This window comes from Macaca nemestrina, chromosome 14 (assembly GCF_043159975.1).
Source record: "Macaca nemestrina isolate mMacNem1 chromosome 14, mMacNem.hap1, whole genome shotgun sequence".
Lineage (NCBI taxonomy): Eukaryota > Metazoa > Chordata > Mammalia > Primates > Cercopithecidae > Macaca > Macaca nemestrina.
Genome location: NC_092138.1, coordinates 16,143,503 through 16,161,725, shown reverse-complemented (window position 1 = coordinate 16,161,725; position 18,223 = coordinate 16,143,503). Strand labels below are relative to the sequence as shown.

At 42.6% G+C, this 18,223-nt stretch overlaps 1 non-coding gene across 1 annotated transcript; it reads left to right on the top strand.

Annotated features, from left to right (window-relative positions):
• The first annotated feature begins 17,833 nt into the window (after positions 1-17,833).
• On the top strand, positions 17,834-17,901 carry LOC112423020 (small nucleolar RNA SNORD95). The gene has a single exon (XR_003013466.2). It is a non-coding gene; the product is annotated as a small nucleolar RNA SNORD95 (small nucleolar RNA).
• The last annotated feature ends 322 nt before the right edge of the window (positions 17,902-18,223 follow it).

Below are 18,223 nucleotides of genomic sequence, written 5' to 3'. Positions count from 1 at the left end.
CGAGTAGCTGGGACTACAGGTGCCTGCTACCATGCCCGGCTAATTTTTTTTTTTTTTTTTTTTGTATTTTTAGTACAGACGGGGTTTCACCGTGTTAGCCAGGATGGTGAACTGACCTATTCTTAACCAGAAATCCTTGGAAGAATTTAAGCAAAATTTTTTCCAACTTTAATTTTAGGCTTGGGGGCACATGTGCACGTTTGTTATATGGGTAAATTGCATGTTATGGGGGTTTGGTGTACAGATGATTTTGTCACCAAGGTAATCAACATAGTACCTGAGAGGTAGTTCTTCTTCTTTTCTTTTCCTTTTTTTTTTTTTTTTTTTGAGACGGAGTTTCCCTCTTGTTGCCCAGGCTGGAGTGCAATGGTGCGATCTCGGCTTACAGTGACCTCCGCCTCCCGGGTTCAAGCAATTCTCCTGCCTCAGCCTCCCACCTGATAGGTAGTTTTTCAATCCTCACCCTCCTTCCACCCTCCACCCTCAAGTAGGCACCGGTGTCTATGATTCCCTTTTGGTGCCTATGTGCACTCAATGTTTAGCTCCCATTTGTAAGTGACAACATGCACTATTTGGTTTTCTTTTCCCGTGTTAACTTGCTTAGGATAATGGTCTCCAGCTCCATCCATGTTGCTGCAGATATCATGATTTTATTTTTTGTTTTTAAGGCTGCACAGTATTCCGCTGTGTATATGTACCACATTTTCTTTATCTAGTCCACCATTGGTGGGCATCTTGCTTGATTCCATGTCTTTGCTATTATAAATAGTTAAGCAAATATTTTAATCACTATAATTTTTGTTGTTGTTGTTGTTGTTGTTTTGAGATGGAGTCGCTCTGTCACCCAGGCTGGAGTGCAGTGGCACGATCTCGGCTCACTGCAACCTCTGCCTTCCAGGTTCAAGCAATTCTCCTGCCTCAGCCTCCTGAGTAGCTGAGATTACAGGCACCCACCACCATGCCCGGCTAATTTTTGTATTTTTAGTAGAGATGGGGTTTCAGTATGTTAGCCAGGCTGGACTCGAACTCCTGACCTCAGGCAGTCCGCCCGCCTCAGCCTCCCAAAGTGCTGGGATTACACGCATGAGCCATGGAGCCTGGCCTAATCACTACAATATTTTCAGTACTAGTCAGGATAAAGTGATGTAGATGTGACAAGAATAATTGATGTGTAATCAGAGGATGGGTTTAAATATTAATTTTGTCATTTATCACTATGTGACCTGGAGCAAATTATTTAACATCTCTGATTCCTGGATTCCAATGCTATCGTGTATATTAATTTGCTGCATAACGATGTTCTGGTCAACAACATATTGCATATACAGTGGTGGGACTGTAAGATTACAATGGAGCTCTACACAGGCATTTTTATCTTCTATACAGTATTTTTACTGTGCTTTTTTTTATGTTTAGATATACAAATGTTTACCACTGGGTTATGATTGCCTAAAGTATACACTGCAGTAATATGCTACACAGGCTTGTAGACTAAAAACAATATAGCCTAGGTGTGTAGCACGCTATACTGTCGACGCTTGTGTACCTGCACTCTGTGTTGTTCACACAATGATGAAATCACCTAATGATGCATTTCTCAGAATGTATCCCGTTGTTAAGTGACACATGACTGAATTTGAAAGTATTTAGTAGGCCGGGCGCAGTGGCTCACACCTGTAATTCCAGCACTTTGGGAGGCCGAGATGGGCGGATCACAAGGTCAGGAGATCGAGACCATCCTGGCTAACATGGTGAAACCCTGTCTCTACTAGAAACACAAAAAATTAGCCGGGAGTGGTGGCAGGCGCCTGTAGCCCAGCTATTCAGGAGACCGAGGCAGGAGAATCGCTTGAACCTGGGAGGCAGAGGTTGCAGTGAGCCGAGATTGTGCCACTGCACTCGAGCCTGGGCGACAGAGTGAGACTCCATCTCAAAAAAAAAAAGAAACTATTTAGTAATGCCTGACAAAACAGACATTCAATAAATGTTTCTTTCTTTGCTATCAAATCCTGTGATCATGAGTACAACCATGTTGAAGCTTAACATGGTTTTGTATGACTTCCTAAAGCTTAATATTTTATTATTTATCAAATATCTCTCTTGATAAGTTCTTGATAAGTATTTCATGAGCTTCCATAGTGTTGCTTTTAGTCGTGGATGTACCTTAGTTTTCCTATGGGGACGACTTTTTAAATAGATTTTTGAGGAGTCATTTTGTTGCTAGAATCTTACAAAGGCACTTTTGTGGCAACCTTTGATTTTCAAGGACATGACCCTGTTTCACATCTTGAATGAGGTTCCCTACTCCAGTGCAAATGTTAGTAAGTGAATATCAAATAAGAATTTTAATTCAGTTTATCATATGTTTATGTATTTAAATTTAAGAGTCAAATTGATATAATTGGTAACATTACCCATTTGCTTTGATTTGAGATGCCAAGTGATTGAAAAAATTTTTAATTTAGAAGTGAATTACCTTGCTTATTTGAATTTATCATTTTTGCATAATTAGGACAAACTAATTTAATTTGCAGTTATCCTTTTAAATGATGTCTGCTGAGATACTCAAGGCCGCATGACTCGTGGAATCATCCCGACTATTCCCCTGTTTTACAGGGTTGGGACGTATTCAAGTGCAACTCATGAAGCTCGGAGACAGAGTCAGAAGATTATGCCTTTCTCCATTAATATATATATTTTTGTTTTGTTTTGTTGCCCTTGCCCCATCGTAGGCTGTTTTGTGTTTTCCAGAGGGATAAACTTTGCATTTAGTGATGGAGTGCCCTTCTTTTTCAATTCTGTTCTTTTCTGTGTCATTTTCACTTCATGTTTAGCTCACATCGCAGTTCTGCAAAGGGAAAGCTGGGTGTTCATTTGATGAGTCATGGTGAGACTCTCCAAGACAATGCTCTTGATGGGGATTGAGGTTTCTTCAGCAAATAGGGCTTTTTGATGATGCTTTTTTTTTTTTTGAGATGGAGTCTCGCTCTGTCGCCCAGGCTGGAGTGCAGTGGCGCGATCTTGGCTCACTGCAAGCTCTGCCTCCCGGGTTCACGCCATTCTCCTGCCTCAGCCTCCCGAGTAGCTGGGACTACAGGCGCCCGCCACCTCGCCCGGCTAATTTTTTGTATTTTTAGTAGAGACGGGGTTTCACCGTGGTCTCGATCTCCTGACCTTGTGATCCGCCTGCCTTGGCCTCCCAAAGTGCTGGGATTACAGGCGTGAGCCACCGCGCCCGGCTGATGATGCATTTTAACAAGCTTTAAAAAATTTGGACACCCAACTGCTGGATAGAGTAGCTGGAATCTATAATCTTAGAGTAGTGTTTTTCAAACTTCAGGTCCTGGATCATAAAATAATTCCGGGAATTGTGAAAGGCACTTAAGAAACAACAAAACTAACTGGAATAGATACTATTAGATATATTACATGTACCAAAGGAAAGGAGTTCATCCCACTTTTGTATTAGCTTTGTGTGTTTGTGTATGTTAGTTTATGATAAAAATTATTTTACTTATTTTTTGTGAGTTGCTGTCCAAAGAGTTTGAAAGCCACAGTCTTGGATTTAAAGCTGTCTGAGGCAATCTGATAATACAGCAGTTTAAAATGACAATATACTTGAAATATAAAAGTGTAGATTGCCTTTAGTTACATATTTTAAAAAGATTAGCACATTGCCTTTGTCTGGGAAACCTTTCCCTGGCACGACTGGGCATTTTCCAAAGGGCAGGGACACAGTCATCCCCACGTAACTGGGTCCTGTAGGAGCCCAAGTGCTATCTCCCTGGGAGGGTCTGATGAAACAGGTTATTCATGTAGCCTTGATATTGCTGCTGCCCTGCTGATGTTGTTTGTTGGCAATATGTTGTCTTACCCTACCAGATCAGAAGGACCCAGTTTTCCCCAGGTCTCAGTCTGCTGGGAAGACGGCACACACTTGTCCGTCATTAGTGGGACCTGCACTTTGCTTGGAAGGCTGGCAAATTCTAATCCTGAACTCCTTTCTTTTTTCTTTTTTCTTTTTTTTTTTGAGGCAGAGTCTTGCTCTGTCGCCCAGGCTGAAGTGCAGTGGCACTATCTTGGCTCACTGCAAGCTCCACCTCCCATTCCCTGGCCTCAGCCTCCCAAGTAGCTGGGACTACAGGCGTGTGCCACCACACCAGGCTAATTTTTTTTGTATTTTTAGTAGAGACGGGGTTTCACCATGTTGGCCAGGATGGTCTCCATCTCCTGACCTCATATCCACCCGCCTCAGCCTCCCAAAGTGTTGGGATTACAGGCGTGAGCCACTGCGCCTGGCCTGAACTCCTTTCTTTACTAGAGAACCTCCCTTTTTCTTCCCACTGGATCTTAGAAAGATAAGAGGCAGCAGGGGAGGTTATTTCTCTTTTTTTCATATCTGTGAGTCTGGGCTTTTGTGTAAAGGCCTACTCATTCGAGGAAAGTTCCATTCCTGGAATTAGAAAATTAATCCTTAATCAGAGTAATGCAGTGTCACAATTTCAATCTGCTAATGACCTTTGGAAAGACACGGCACAGCTCTCCAATTGATGGATTTCCCTTTTAGAGGATAAATGACATCCTCCCCAGGCTTCTCTCAGCTAGACCAACACACTTCAGAACCAAAGAATCCTTCTGGCAGGAAGTGACCCCTTACATTTCTTACACTGGCCATTTAGGTTTCCCCAACTTCTCCCAATTTTGCAATTTACTTTCCCTCCCATTAACGTGGCCTTATTGTGTCACTTAACTTTTCCCACTGCTTAGTGCATTTAACTTTTTCATAGAGCAGCCCTCACCTATTTTTTATTCTTCTTTTGTAATGCTTTTATTTTTATCTTATGACTGCTGAAAGTCAAGTAAACTTCATAATTACTCCTCCCTGCCCCTGCTCCCTAGTTTCTATCAACCTTTACCTGTTATCCAGGTTTATTTTTAAATTTTTATTTATTTATTTGTTATTATTTTTTTCGGAGTCTTGCTCTTGTCACCCAGGCTGGAGTACAGTGGCGTGATCTTGGCTCACTGCAACCTCTGCCTCCCGGGTTCAAACGATTCTCCTGCCTCAACCTCCCGAGTAGGTGGGATTACAGGCAACTGGCACCATGCCCAGCTAATTTTTGTATTTTTAGTAGAGATGGGGTTTCACCATATTGGCCAGGCTGATGTTGAACTGCTGACCTCAGGTGATCTGCCCACCTCAGCCTCTCAAAGTGCTGGGATTACAGGCATGAGCAACCGCGTCCGGCTTATCCAGGTTTTTAAAATATGCACTCTAGACAGTAGTCAAAAAAGATTGACTGAATCTTTACATAATATATATATTTTTTTCCACATGGGACATTTTCAAGAATAGCTATAACCCCTTTTCTTAAGAACTTTAGATGGATTAAGGAAATAAAATAAGTAAATTTGTTAACAGCATTAGAATTTCATTCTGAAATCTTTCCTACAGGTCGAAATGTGGCAGAAGACAGATGTCTATTTAAGGGGAAAGACCTTGTTACGAGTTATCTTGCAGACTCTTAGACTGTCCTCAAAAGCAGTGTTATGATTGAGGATGCGAGGCACAGTTTCGGTTACCACCGCGTTTAATTTCAATGGGGAAAATGAAATGGTGTCTCAAAGCACCGGATTGACTTTCCCTGAGCCTCTCCTTGGTTTTACATTCTTATAATTACAGGATACAGAAGACAGAAACTTGGCATTCATTTTATCTGTCGTACTCTACGTACTAGGAAATTGAGGCTCAGAGACAGGAAGTCATTAAGATAATTCATTATTTTATTACTTGACTAGAATGTTTTCAGAAAGGATGCAGAAAAGTAGAAATATTTGAAAGGCATTTAGGAATTGTAATAGTCAACACTAACTGGGCGTGGAGGTGTGCACCTGTAGTTCCAGCTACTTGGGAGGCTGAGGTGGGAGGATCACCTGAGCCTGGGAAATTGAGGCTGCAGTGAGCCAATTGAGGCCAATTGCACCACTACACTCCAGCCTGGGTGATGGGAGTGAGATCATGTCTAAAAAAAAAAAAGTCAATGCTGATGGACTGGCCGGTGGTGGGCTAGGGGATTGGGTGCTGAGGGAGGGGGAAAATTCAAGGATGCTACTTGGGCCTTTAGCTTTGGTATCCGTGCAAATGGGAGGAGTTACTTTTGCAGGAGGACACAGGAGGAAAGGTATATCTGCAGAGAAAGATTGTGAGTTTAGTTTGGGGGTGTTGCATCTTGGGTGGCTTTGTGAATCCAAGACAACGTATTACAATGGAACATAAACAGAAGGAAAACCACGACAGTACTGAGTCATAAAAGTTAGTGAAGAGAGTTTTTCCAAGAGGGAGTTATTCTCATCCATAGCCTCTGTGAAGCTGATTAAGATACGGATGGAAACGTGTCTGTTACGTTTAGCTATAAGGAAGTTGTTGGTGACCTTGGCAAGTGGTGTTTCAATGGAGCATGGGTTAGAAGCCAAAGCAGTGAGCTGAGAAATGAGTGGGAGGAGAGGAAGTAGAAAAACGGAATGTAAACAACTATCAAGAAATTTGGGACAGTCAAGGAAGGGGGGAAAGTAGGGTCATACTTACCAGAGAAGATGTAGAAAAATGGTTTTATTTGATACAAGAGCGAGTTGGGCATGTTTAAGTGCTGATGGGAAAGGACCAATTTTTCTATGGAAGTAATTTTTCTCTTTTCTGGCTCCTGCCTTCTTTCTTTTTTTTTTTTTTTTTTTTGAGACGGAGTCTCGCTCTGTAGCCCAGGCTGGAGTGCAGTGGCCGGATCTCAGCTCACTGCAAGCTCCGCCTCCCGGGTTCACGCCATTCTCCGGCCTCAGCCTCCCGAGTAGCTGGGACTACAGGCGCTGCCACCTTGCCCGGCTATTTTTTGTATTTCTTAGTAGAGACGGGGTTTCACCGTGTTAGCCAGGATGGTCTCGATCTCCTGACCTCGTGATCCGCCCATCTCGGCCTCCCAAAGTGCTGGGATTACAGGCTTGAGCCACCGCGCCCGGCCGCCTTCTTTCTAAAGGTCTGTGTAGTTCCTGGAAATTGTGGAGCAGATCTTTTAGGAGCATCAGAATTCTCTCTTATGGATCCATTATCAGCTAACTTTTGACTACTAGCTCTTGTTATCAATCCATATGCCTGCATTCCCCATGGACTCCTTCCTGAATGCTCACACTCACGTTAGAAAAAAAGCGTCTCTCAAATTTGTTAGCAGGAGTAAAGAGAGCAAAAGCAATTTATCCACTTTTCAAATTGGCCTGTATGTGAGTTCAAACTGAGAAATTCTCATTTTAGATCAGTTTTGCAAGAAGATTTGAATAACATTATTTATCATTAATGTTAATCATGCATCTAACAACTGGCTCTATATTTACCTAGTGAGGTAAATATACATATATGTGTGTGTGTGTATATATATATATATAAAATTATTATTATTATTATTATTTTTGAGACGGAGTCTCACTCTGTTGCCCAGGCTGGAGTGCAGTTATGCCACCTCAGCTCACTGCAAGCTCCACCTCCCAGGTTCATGCCATTCTCCTGCCTCAGCCTCTGGAGTAGCTGGGACTACAGGTGCCCACCACCATGCCCAGCTAAGTTTTTTGTATTTTCAGTAGAGACAGGGTTTCACCGTGTTAGCCAGGATGGTCTCGATCTCCTGACCTTGAGATCTGGCCGCCTCGGCCTCCCAAAGTGCTGGGATTACAGGTGTGAGCCACTGTGCCTGGCCTATACATATATATATGCCTGGCCTTGTAGATATAGGCTTTATTTCCTTACCACTTATTAAACTCTTCCTATGTGTCAGACACTGTGCCTAGTACTTTACTCACACTATCTTATGCCATTCCCACTGGAAGTCTATGAATTAGATTTATTATCTATTTTACAGAAGAAATGAGAACAAGAAAGATTAAATAACTTCTTTCAAGATGTGTCTATGAGTTGCAGCGTTGAGATTTGAACATGCTTTGGTTTGGTTTGGTTTGGTTTTCATTCCAGTGCCTCTGCTCTTAACACTCTACACACTACCTGCATCTGTTATTGTGCTTCCATGGGTAATGCTTCCCTCTTGCACTGGACTGAGGCAGAGTCTGCATTTTACTTGTCTTTTTCACTCCCTCTCAATTGCCTAGGAGGGAAGGCAAATCTGTTACTTATAGCTGCTTCACTCATTCCTCTGTCCATGGCAGACATCGCTAGTCGATGATTACTTCACTTTGTCCCAGTAACCTATCTTGAGAATTCATCTCCCACTGTTCTACAAGAAGTCACTCCCAATTGGTTACAGATCAATGCAGTTAGCTGTTCCTGGCCTAGAACAATGCCTCTCACACAAATGTGCTTAGTAAACTGGTAGGGTGTTGCAATTTTCCTCATTTTACAGATGAAGAAATAATGATTAGAGAATTAAATGGTGAACCATTTATTGGAAGATATTAGGGCCCACCTCATTGGGTTTTTGTGAGGATTAATTGAATTTGAGCACAATTCAACTGGTGTCTTGGCACAAGAGTTAGCTATTATTACTGCTTCTCAAAACACACAGGTTGTACCCAGAAGAGGTAAATCCATTGAGACAGCAAGGTTATCACTGGGTGCCAGGGGCTTGGTGGGGAGTGCGAGGGAGAATGGGAGTAATTGCTTACTAGGTGTGGGTTTTTTTGGTGTGGTGATAAAAACATTTTGGAACCAGATAGATGGTTGTGCAACATTGTGACTATGCCAGTTGCAGTACAAAATAAATTGTGTGCTTCAAAATGGTTAATTTTGTGTTATGTGAATTCCGCTTTAATTTAAAAAAGTAACACAGGTTGTTACTTTTTCACCCTGGGAGTGAGTGCTGCCTTAAATTTTGCACCCTAGGTTCCTCAATCAATTTACCTTAGTCCTAGTCCTGGTAATGTAGCCAGAGGTTAGACCTAAGCCTTTGGTTCTCTAAATAAAGTGCCCTTTTTACTTTAATATGTTGCTTCAGAAGTCATGGAAAGTCTTTCCTCACTGGCGGATAGTGGTGTTAAGTGTGTGTTGAGAATTGCAGTTGGAGGCTGGAAAACAAATGAATTGCTAAAGCCCTTCATAGTTTACAAAGCCATTTAAGAGAACAATGGGTTGCAAACAATAGGAACTTACTGTACGTTTAGTGACCTATCCAGTATGTGTAATAAACATGACTCAAGAGGAGGAGTCGGCCGGAAGGGAACTCTTAAACATTCACAGACAGAAACTTCCTGCACTTTGGGTCTCTCTTTACTGACTGCAAAGGAAACTCAAGACTTCAGAACCGGGTCTATAAAAAGCTAGGGGACACCATTTCACCTCCCTGGTCTGCAGGCAGCTCCACCAAGCTTGCTGTGGCATTTGGGAGCTGATGACTGCCTCAGAGAAGGCTAAATAGATCTTAAGGTGCAGTGGGAAGCAACTGGCAGAGTCCTCGTGAAAACAAATAAAACCTCAGATCTTCCACTGCTAATCTCTTTGCAGTTTGCTTTATTTATAACTGTGTAAATGTGTTGTAGCAACTCCCCAGTTCGTAAACACAGCCACCTCATTGCTCATTAATGAACAGGAAGATATTAATAAACAGCCACCTCTCATTTCAAGGCAACTTGACATACAGAATTTACCTAAGAAATAAGGATTGCAGAAGAAGGTTTTGATTTATTACATGCCATTCCTTGTGTTTGTTTTAAAGGAATGTAGAGGTGGCCTCGACCCAATTTCGGGGTCCTTGCCAGGGTCAAAGTGGGAAACTCAGAAGTCAGCCAGCGCCTTGTCGTCCAGGCTCTAAGGAACCAGTGAGCAGAGGAGAGTACACAGGGTGACTTTCAGTGCTTAGAAAACCTTTAAGACAGCTTGAAAATCTTTTCAGACTATTTTCTTTCTTTTAGCATACATTATGAACTTTCTCCCTCTGCCACTGGGGACATAAAAATAAATGGCACAGTTTCTGCCCCTAAAAGCTCACAGTCTCATGGGGAAGATGGTCCCATAAGCAGCAACTGTAATGTAATGTGGGTGATAAGGATCATTCTAAAGTTTGCGGACTAAATACTAGGTGAGCAGAGAAGAGATGTTTGATTTTGTTGGTCACTCTGGAGATGGGGGGTGTAGCATGGGGTGAGACTGGTGAGCGTTTGAGAAAAGAGTTGACTTTTAAGCCGGATCTTGACAGTAAGGGTCAGAGAAGATGTGCTTATGTGTAGGTGTGAGTGTGGGGGCAGGGAAGAAAGTTGTCCAGAAAACACAGAACTCTGAGTTTCACTGAGTTTAGAAAGAGAGACTTTCATGGTTGGAATGTGGGAACCAGTTGGAGGGGCAGGTTGGGGAAAGAGTTTAATTGACCATATCTCACGTCCCTATTGCATCAGAGAGAAAAAACAAACATGTAGAACATTTAGGTGACCTACTTTACCTTCACAAAAATGAGAATGCAAGGAGTCATGGAAAAATGATGCCTAGGAGATGACCTTCTGAGATGCTAAGAAGGACAAAGCTTCCTGTTTTCCTTGGAGTACAGATGATTTTATAATAGCATGATTTTAGATGTCAGATGTCAGAAAACATACTACTGAGGGCCTGTCACAGCAAAAACGTTGTTGAGGGCAGGACTTGAATGTTAGATGCAGAGGCGCTGGTGTAGGGTAAAACAGGTCTCCGGCTTCTGGCCTCCATTTGTGGTCTTAGGTAGGATCGTGATTTCTTCACTTTCAATTTTCAGCAATTTTATTTTGAGATTTTGTTTCGGTGATGATTATTGTGATTTTCTTTTTTCTTTTCTTTTTTTTGAGACAGTTTCGCTCTTGTTGCCCAGGTTAGAGTGCAGTGGTGCGATCTCAACTCACTGCAACCTTTGCCTCCCGGGTTCAAGTGATTCTCCTGCCTCAGCCTCTTGAGTAGCTGGGATTACAGGTGTGGGCTGCCAGGCCTGGCTAATTTTGTATTTTTAGTACAGACAGGGTTTCTCCATGTTGGTCAAGCCGGTCTCGAACTCCCGACCTCAGGTGATCTGCCCACCTCGGCCTCCCAAAGTGCTGGGATTGCAGGTGTGAGCCACTGCGCCTGGCCTTGGTGATTATTTTCTATTATATATTTATCCATATTCACTTTAGATTTTAGGCTAGCAATATTTTTGTTCAAATACATTTTCTACACTTTGCAGGCTGATTTCATTGACCTAAGCTTAAACTTTTCTTTCGTTGGGGAATGTAGTATCATTCTTATCAAGGGACTCAGTGGAAAAATTCTACTTTATTCTGCAAATTCCTACCAGGTTCAAGTAATTTGAGTATTTCATATATCAATTAAAATTCCATTTGCCAGAATTCAGAAATTGAAATCTATTGTTTATTACTATTTTTTTTTAGAGATAGGATTTTACTCTGTCACCCAAGCTGGGGTGCAGTGGCAGGATCATAGCTCACTGCAGCCTCCAACTTCCAGGCTCAAGTGATCCTCCCACCTCAGCCTCCCAAGTAGCTGGGACCAAAGGCTCCACCGCCACCCTGGCTATTTTTTTTTTTTTTTTTTTTTTTTGTGCAGAGATGGGGTCTCCCTATATTGCTCAATTTGGTCTTGAACTCCTGGTCTCAAGCGAGCCTCCCACCTATGCTTCCCAAAGTACTGAGATCACAGGTAGGAGCCATCATACCCAAATAGAAATTGAAATATATGTGCTAAATATTCACCATTTGCCAATTGAAATGAGCTGTTTATCTCTCTCTATTCTGCTCTGTGCCCAGCACTTCCTGGACTTTCCCTGCTTGTTGGTGTCCAAGGCACTCTGAGGCAACCACTCCCTCCACCCCGCAACCCACCCATCCCCACCCCACTGATCCTGCCAGGCAAACCAACCAAAGATGGTGGGATTGCCTAGCCTAAGCATTACTAGGGCTCCTGCTGTCTTTGGTTGGTTTGCTAATTCCTTAAGAGCCCCACCCACATCTTTGTAAACAGTATCTTCATTGAACTCTCCTTGCTTGCTGTCTTTGAAAGCATGGTTTCTTGCAGACCGAACTGATGCATTATTTAGGTGTGCTCACATAGTATATTGAAGATACATATTGATGCTTTGCATTTATATGTTAAGCTTATTAAATAAGCTGAATTTAGTAAGGTGCAATTAGGAAACTGCATTTTTCTTTACATAAAAAATGTATTGCTTGATGACTTGTGATATAGAAATTTAAAACTATAATGTAAAACTTTAAAAAATGTTTCCACAACGAGTGTAAAATAATATTCTTTTGGATTTTTCTTCCTCACGTTTGGAAAACAGCTTCAACGAGGTTTTGTGTTTTTTGTTTCTTTCTTTTTTCTTTTTTTTTTTTTTGAGTTTCACTCTGTCATCCAGGCTGGAGTACAGTGGTACCATCTCAGCACACTGCAACCTCCACCTCCTGGGTTCAAATGATTTGTGTGCCTCAGCCTCCCAAATAGCTGGGACTATAGGCACACGCCACCATATCTGGCTAATTTTTTTGGTATTTTTAGTAGAGAGGGAGTTTCACCATGTTGGCCAGGCCGGTCTTGAACTCCTGACCTCAGGTAATCTGCCCGCCTTGGCCTCTCAAAGTGCTGGGATTACAGGTGTGAGTCTCCACACCCGGCCTAGCAAGGTTATTTTATATCAGTAGAGAGTGATGTTTTCAGGTACTTGGAAGCCCAGTTCAACCTAAATAAATCTTTCATCCTTCATACAACTTAAAAGTTTCCTCCAACCTCCCACCGTCTGCCCAACAAAATCCTGATGCAAAGCTTGGGTTCAGCAGTGGGAAGGATAGGCAACATCTGTTCTTCTACTTTCCCTTCCTCTCCTGTCTCCCCTATACTCCAAGATTGTGGCTCTTGATAACTATCCAGTTTAAGAATAAGATACCAGCTTCTGACAAGCACCAGCACTGTATGAGTGATCCACTTAAAAGCCTACCTCTCTTGGCTCAGGGGGAGACCATCCATCTCTTATCTCTACATAAAAATTCAACTTTGAAAACTTTCTTCCTAATGAATCTCTAGTTTTCTTTTTTATAGGCTGCTGGAGAGAACTGCAATGGGTAAGTTTGGCCCCCTCTTAGTAATTCCTGAGAGGGTTTGTCCGTGCCTCTGTAGGAGGACTCTGTCACCTGTGTCAACAGCTTTGAGACTGTAGCTAAAATTGTGAGAGATCAGAAAATGTCTAATCTTACATCCTGTTATGTTTGCATATATTAAAATGCATATTGAGAGAAGGAAACAGGACTACATAAATGGAAGGAAGAAAGTGAGAAAAAGAAAAGATTATCAGCAAAATGGAGCGAAAGAAAAACAAGGGGAAGTGGAGAGGAAAAAAGAACAAGAAAGACTCCTAACTTAGATGTCTTGAAATTCCTCCTAACATCTTGCCTTGCATTAGTTGACTCTTAGTTTATGGTTGCCTTTGGATGTTAAAGCCTAATATTTTATTTGGAAAGAGTCTAATATAGTGAAATAAGTGATTTTTTTCTTTCTTTCTTTCTTTTTTCTTTTTCTTTTTTTTTTTTTTTAAGACGGAGTCGCTCTGTCGCCCAGGCTGGAGTGCAGTGGCGTGATCTCGGCTCACTGCAACCTCCACCTCCTGGGTTCAAGCGATTCTCCTGCCTCAGCCTCCTGAGTAGGTGAGACTACAGGCACCCACCACCATGCCCGGCTAATTTTTGTATTTTTAGTAGAGATGGGGTTTCACAATATTGGCCAGGCTGGTCTCAAACTCCTGACCTTGTGATCCACCCACCTCGGCCTCCCAAAGTGCTGTGATTACAGGCGTGGGCTGCTGCGCCCAGCCTAAGCGATAATTTTAAAGTGAAGAAAAGGCATTTAGGAACCCTGCACTAAATTGCTAAAATAATAATAATAATAATTACTATTATTATTTTTGGAGTTGGAGTCTCGCTCAGTCACCCAGGCTGGAGTGCAGTGGCGCCATCTCGGCTCACTGCAAGCTCCTCCTCCCGGGTTCCCACCATTCTCCTGTCTCAGCCTCCCTAGTAGCTGGGACTACAGGCGCCCGCCACCACGCCTGGCTAGTTTTTTGTATTTTTAGTAGAGACGGGGTTTCACCGTGTTAGTCAGGATGGTTTCGATCTCCTGACCTCGTGATCCACCCTCCTTGGCCTCCCAAAGTGGTGGGATTACAGGCGTGAGCCACCATGCCCAGCCAAAATTATTTTTTAATTGTAGCAGACATTGAAATTATTGAAATTATTCTTCTACTACCCATTTCAGTTCCCTTGAGTGACAGCCATCATGTTTAGGAGTGGATCCAGAAGAGGGACCTCATTTTCTAGATCACTGAGAATAATTCCATTTCCTTGTCACAGGGATTGATACAGATTTAAGTCAATCAGAGGATGGTACTTCCCTAGCTACAGAAATAGGATCAGAATCTATGGCCGTATCACCTGGTACGTGCCTGATCTCAGAAGTTAAGCAGGGTTGGGCCTGGGAAGTGCTTGGATGGGAGAAATAGGATCAGGGTAGTCCAATCAGAGTGAAGCTTGGGGCTTTTGTGTGGCGGTCCTAAAACCTGGCCTTGGCCTTAGCTCTGTGTTGGATGTGAATGACAAACCACCGCGAATGCTGTTAGCAGTCATTTTATGAGGCCAGCCTGAGAACAAAGCCAACATTTAGAGGCAGGCTAAAACTGAGGATTGCAGGAAAAATTGAGCCAGAGCCCGGACCAAACCATCCCTGGATCAAGCCGTGAAAAGTCCTGTGGACTTTTCAGTTACAGGAGCCAGTAAATTCCCTTAATTGTTTAAGCCAGTTGAACAGCTTTTCTGTTACTTGCCACAGAAATAATCTCAATCGATAACTTCTTTGTTGTGCTTGAGTAATTTAGACTTAATTGGAACAAACAGGCCTCATTAAAAAAAAGGATACATTTATAGCTTCAGAATATAAAATACATTTATTGTTTTTGTTATATGCATATTGTAAAGGATCAAAACTAAAGTCCCAAAAGCCAAACCTCACTGTCTCATTCACAAAGAATATGGGCTATGAAATTTTAAGAAAAGCAAATCGTTATAATTAAAGTTGTCTGAAGATAAAGAAAAAATTATGGATGAGCCAAAGCTGAAGCAGTTTGAAAGAGCAGCAGCTATTTTGACAAACTTCTGCCGAGCTAGACAGAATAGAAATGAAGAAAAATGGATACCAGTTTAAGATCTGCGATTTGCTAGTTTCTTTCGTGTATATTATCACACTGAATTCTTACAATAAGCCTTTGAGATTGCAATTATCCCCTCCCCCACTTCACCACCATTTGTGGAAAGAGGCTCAGAGAAGAAAAGTAATTTTTTTAAGATCATATAGTTATTTAGTATCAGAGGCAGGATTTGAGTGCAGATTATGCTCTTTCTACAAACTTGCTGTTTCCTTATGATATATAGCTGGAAACTGTAGGGGTCCTTAATGCCAGCCAGGGTTGGAACAACTTAGCTGAAACTGTCATCCCCTGGTTTTGGATACATTTAGCAGTTGCTCCATGTGCTGGAGGTGCCTTATATTTAAGATCCTAAGCTTTAGCTATTTTGGATATTATTTAATTTACAAACAAGACTGGCCTGTTGCCTTGGGAATTGCAAATGCAAGGAAAGAATTGGACTCAGTAGTGTTTGCCTGCACATAACCTAACCAAACATAGGCTGCCTTATTCTGATGCATTGCCTCCTTCTTGTTTTTCTAAAAAGATTCACTAACCCTCTGCCAATATGATAAGTGTTGGGGGAAATGAGTTTCTGAATTGTCATTCTAGGAATTGCCTTTTGCAGCTGAAACTTCACCACTTAGTTAAGCCCTCCCTTGCCATCTGCTCGGCTCCAAAACTGCTGCAAAGGTTGAGAGGAACTGCTAAAATTACAAAAAACCGTATCTATGATAGAAATTCCATGGCATGAAATCTTCTCATTTTTACATCTTGTTGAACACTGGCTTCAGAGGACTATACTCTTAAGATCACCAAGGATACTGTCTTCAAAGGCAGTCCTTTCATCAACAGACGATTGTTCACAAAAATTCATCTGGACCAACCTCATAGTCCATGCTTGCAAACTCATCTCGTCCCCAGCTCTGGGGCCAACCAAGTCTGAGAGAATCCAAGGAAACCTGAATCACTTTTGACAGCTTACTATTATCTTAGTCTGTTGGTACATATGAAACTAACTTACACAGTGCTGGGCACACAGTAGGCATTGTTCCTCAGGTCTAATTGGTAGATTTGCCCTCATGCTTATGAGCAAATTCATTATCTTGTGATCTTGTTCAAGAATCAACATCATTATCTTTTCTCTGCGTCTCCAGTCTATAATTTGTCAAGAATTGAAGTTTCTTTTTTTTCTTTCTTTTTTTTTCTTGAGATGGAGTCTCACTCTGTCACCCAGGCTGGAGTGCAGTAGTGGGATCTTGGCTCACTGCAACCTCTGCCTCCTGGGTTCAAGTGATTCTCCTGCCTCAGCCTCCCAAGTAGCACAGGAATGTGCTACCACACCTGGCTAATTTTTGTATTTTCAGTAGAGACGGTTTTACCATGTTGGCTAGGCTGGTCTTGAACTCCTGACCTCAGGTGATCCACCCACCTCGGCCTCCCAAAGTGCTGTGATTACAGGCGTGAGCCACCGCACCCGGCCAAGAACTGAAGTTTCTTTTATGATCACTTCAGTCCATGTAAAGGCCTGGCTAGGTCTTTCATACTTGCTTCCATGTCTCTCTAACTTTACTCATTCAGTATGAGTGTTTATTAGATAATTTTTGCCAGTGTTAATGCTTGTCATGGAGATCCAAAGTGTCATGTTCCCTAGAAGCAAAGATTGAGATGGGAATTCTTAGGCAAGTGATTTAGTGAGGGAATGCTGCAAAGGTAGGAGGGATACAGTATAAGGTAGGGGAAGAAGCAAGGCAATGATGTGATTTGATGGGGCACTATGGAAAGTGAATTATACCCATACAGGTTATTCTCCCCGTTAGCAAAGGTGCTGGGCTGTGACACCCCTGCCATCGCCAGTGATTGGCTATGGACCACCCGAGAGCAGGGATGAGTGAAAGCCCATGCAGACTCTCCAGATTCTCTAGGCCAAATGTATGAGTGTGTGTACTGGTGAACACTGCTGTGTGATGATTTTTGTGTGTCTGGGCACTTTTTGCCTTCTAAGGGCTCCTTCCTTCATTAAACAATATATTAAAAATTAAGTTGGTGGGGCTGGGCGTGGTGGCTCATGCCAGTAATCCCAGCACTTTGGGAGGCCAAGGCCGGTGGATCATGAGGTCAGGAGATCGAGACCATCCTGGCTAACACGGTGAAACCCCGTTTCTACTAAAAAAATACAAAACCTTAGCCAGGCATGGTGGCAGGCGCCTATAGTCCCAGCTCTTTGGGAGACTGAGGCAGGAGAATGGCGTGAACCCGGGAGGAGCAGCTTGCAATGAGCCGAGATCGAACCACTGCACTCTAGCCTGGGCGACAGAGGGAGACTCTGTCTCAAAAAAAAAAAAAATGAGGTTGGTGGGCTGGGCATGGTGGCTCACACCTGTAATTCCAGCGTTTTGGGAGGCTGAGGTGAGCAGATCACCCGAGCTCAGGAGTTGGAGATCAGCCTGGCCAACATGGTGAAACCCCATCTGTACTAAAAATACAAAATTAGCCGGGAGTGGTGGTGTGAGCCTGTAATCCCAGCTACTTGGGAGACTGAAACAGGAGAATCGCTTAACCCAGGAGGTGGAGGTTGCAGTTAGCTGAGATAGCGCCACTGCACTCCAGCCCGTGCAATAACAGAGAAACTCCATCTCAAAAAAAAAAAAAACAACAAAATTAGGGTGGTGATGACCCCAACATTCCATCTGAATGCCTGTGCTGAAACCCAGAGGCGGTTTCTGAACCACTGCATAAAAAAGCATTAAAAACAAGTTTTATGACTGCATTGATATACATATGAATATAATCCAGGTTGGATTATATTTGTTTATTTAATTTTAGATTTTGAAAGAGATTAAAACATTTTCATGGGTTTCTAAAAGCATCATGGGACCTTGGCTTTGTGCCTACTGTGTGTAACGGATAAACTGGCTCTGTTAGTGAAGGTGGAATCATTGGAGAGCCAGCCCCGTGTGGTTCACGGATGCTGGAGTGCCAAGTGTGTAGCTGGTTATGTGTCTGGTCTTTCCTTCCATTTGCTACTTGCCTGGATTCCAACTAACCCTATC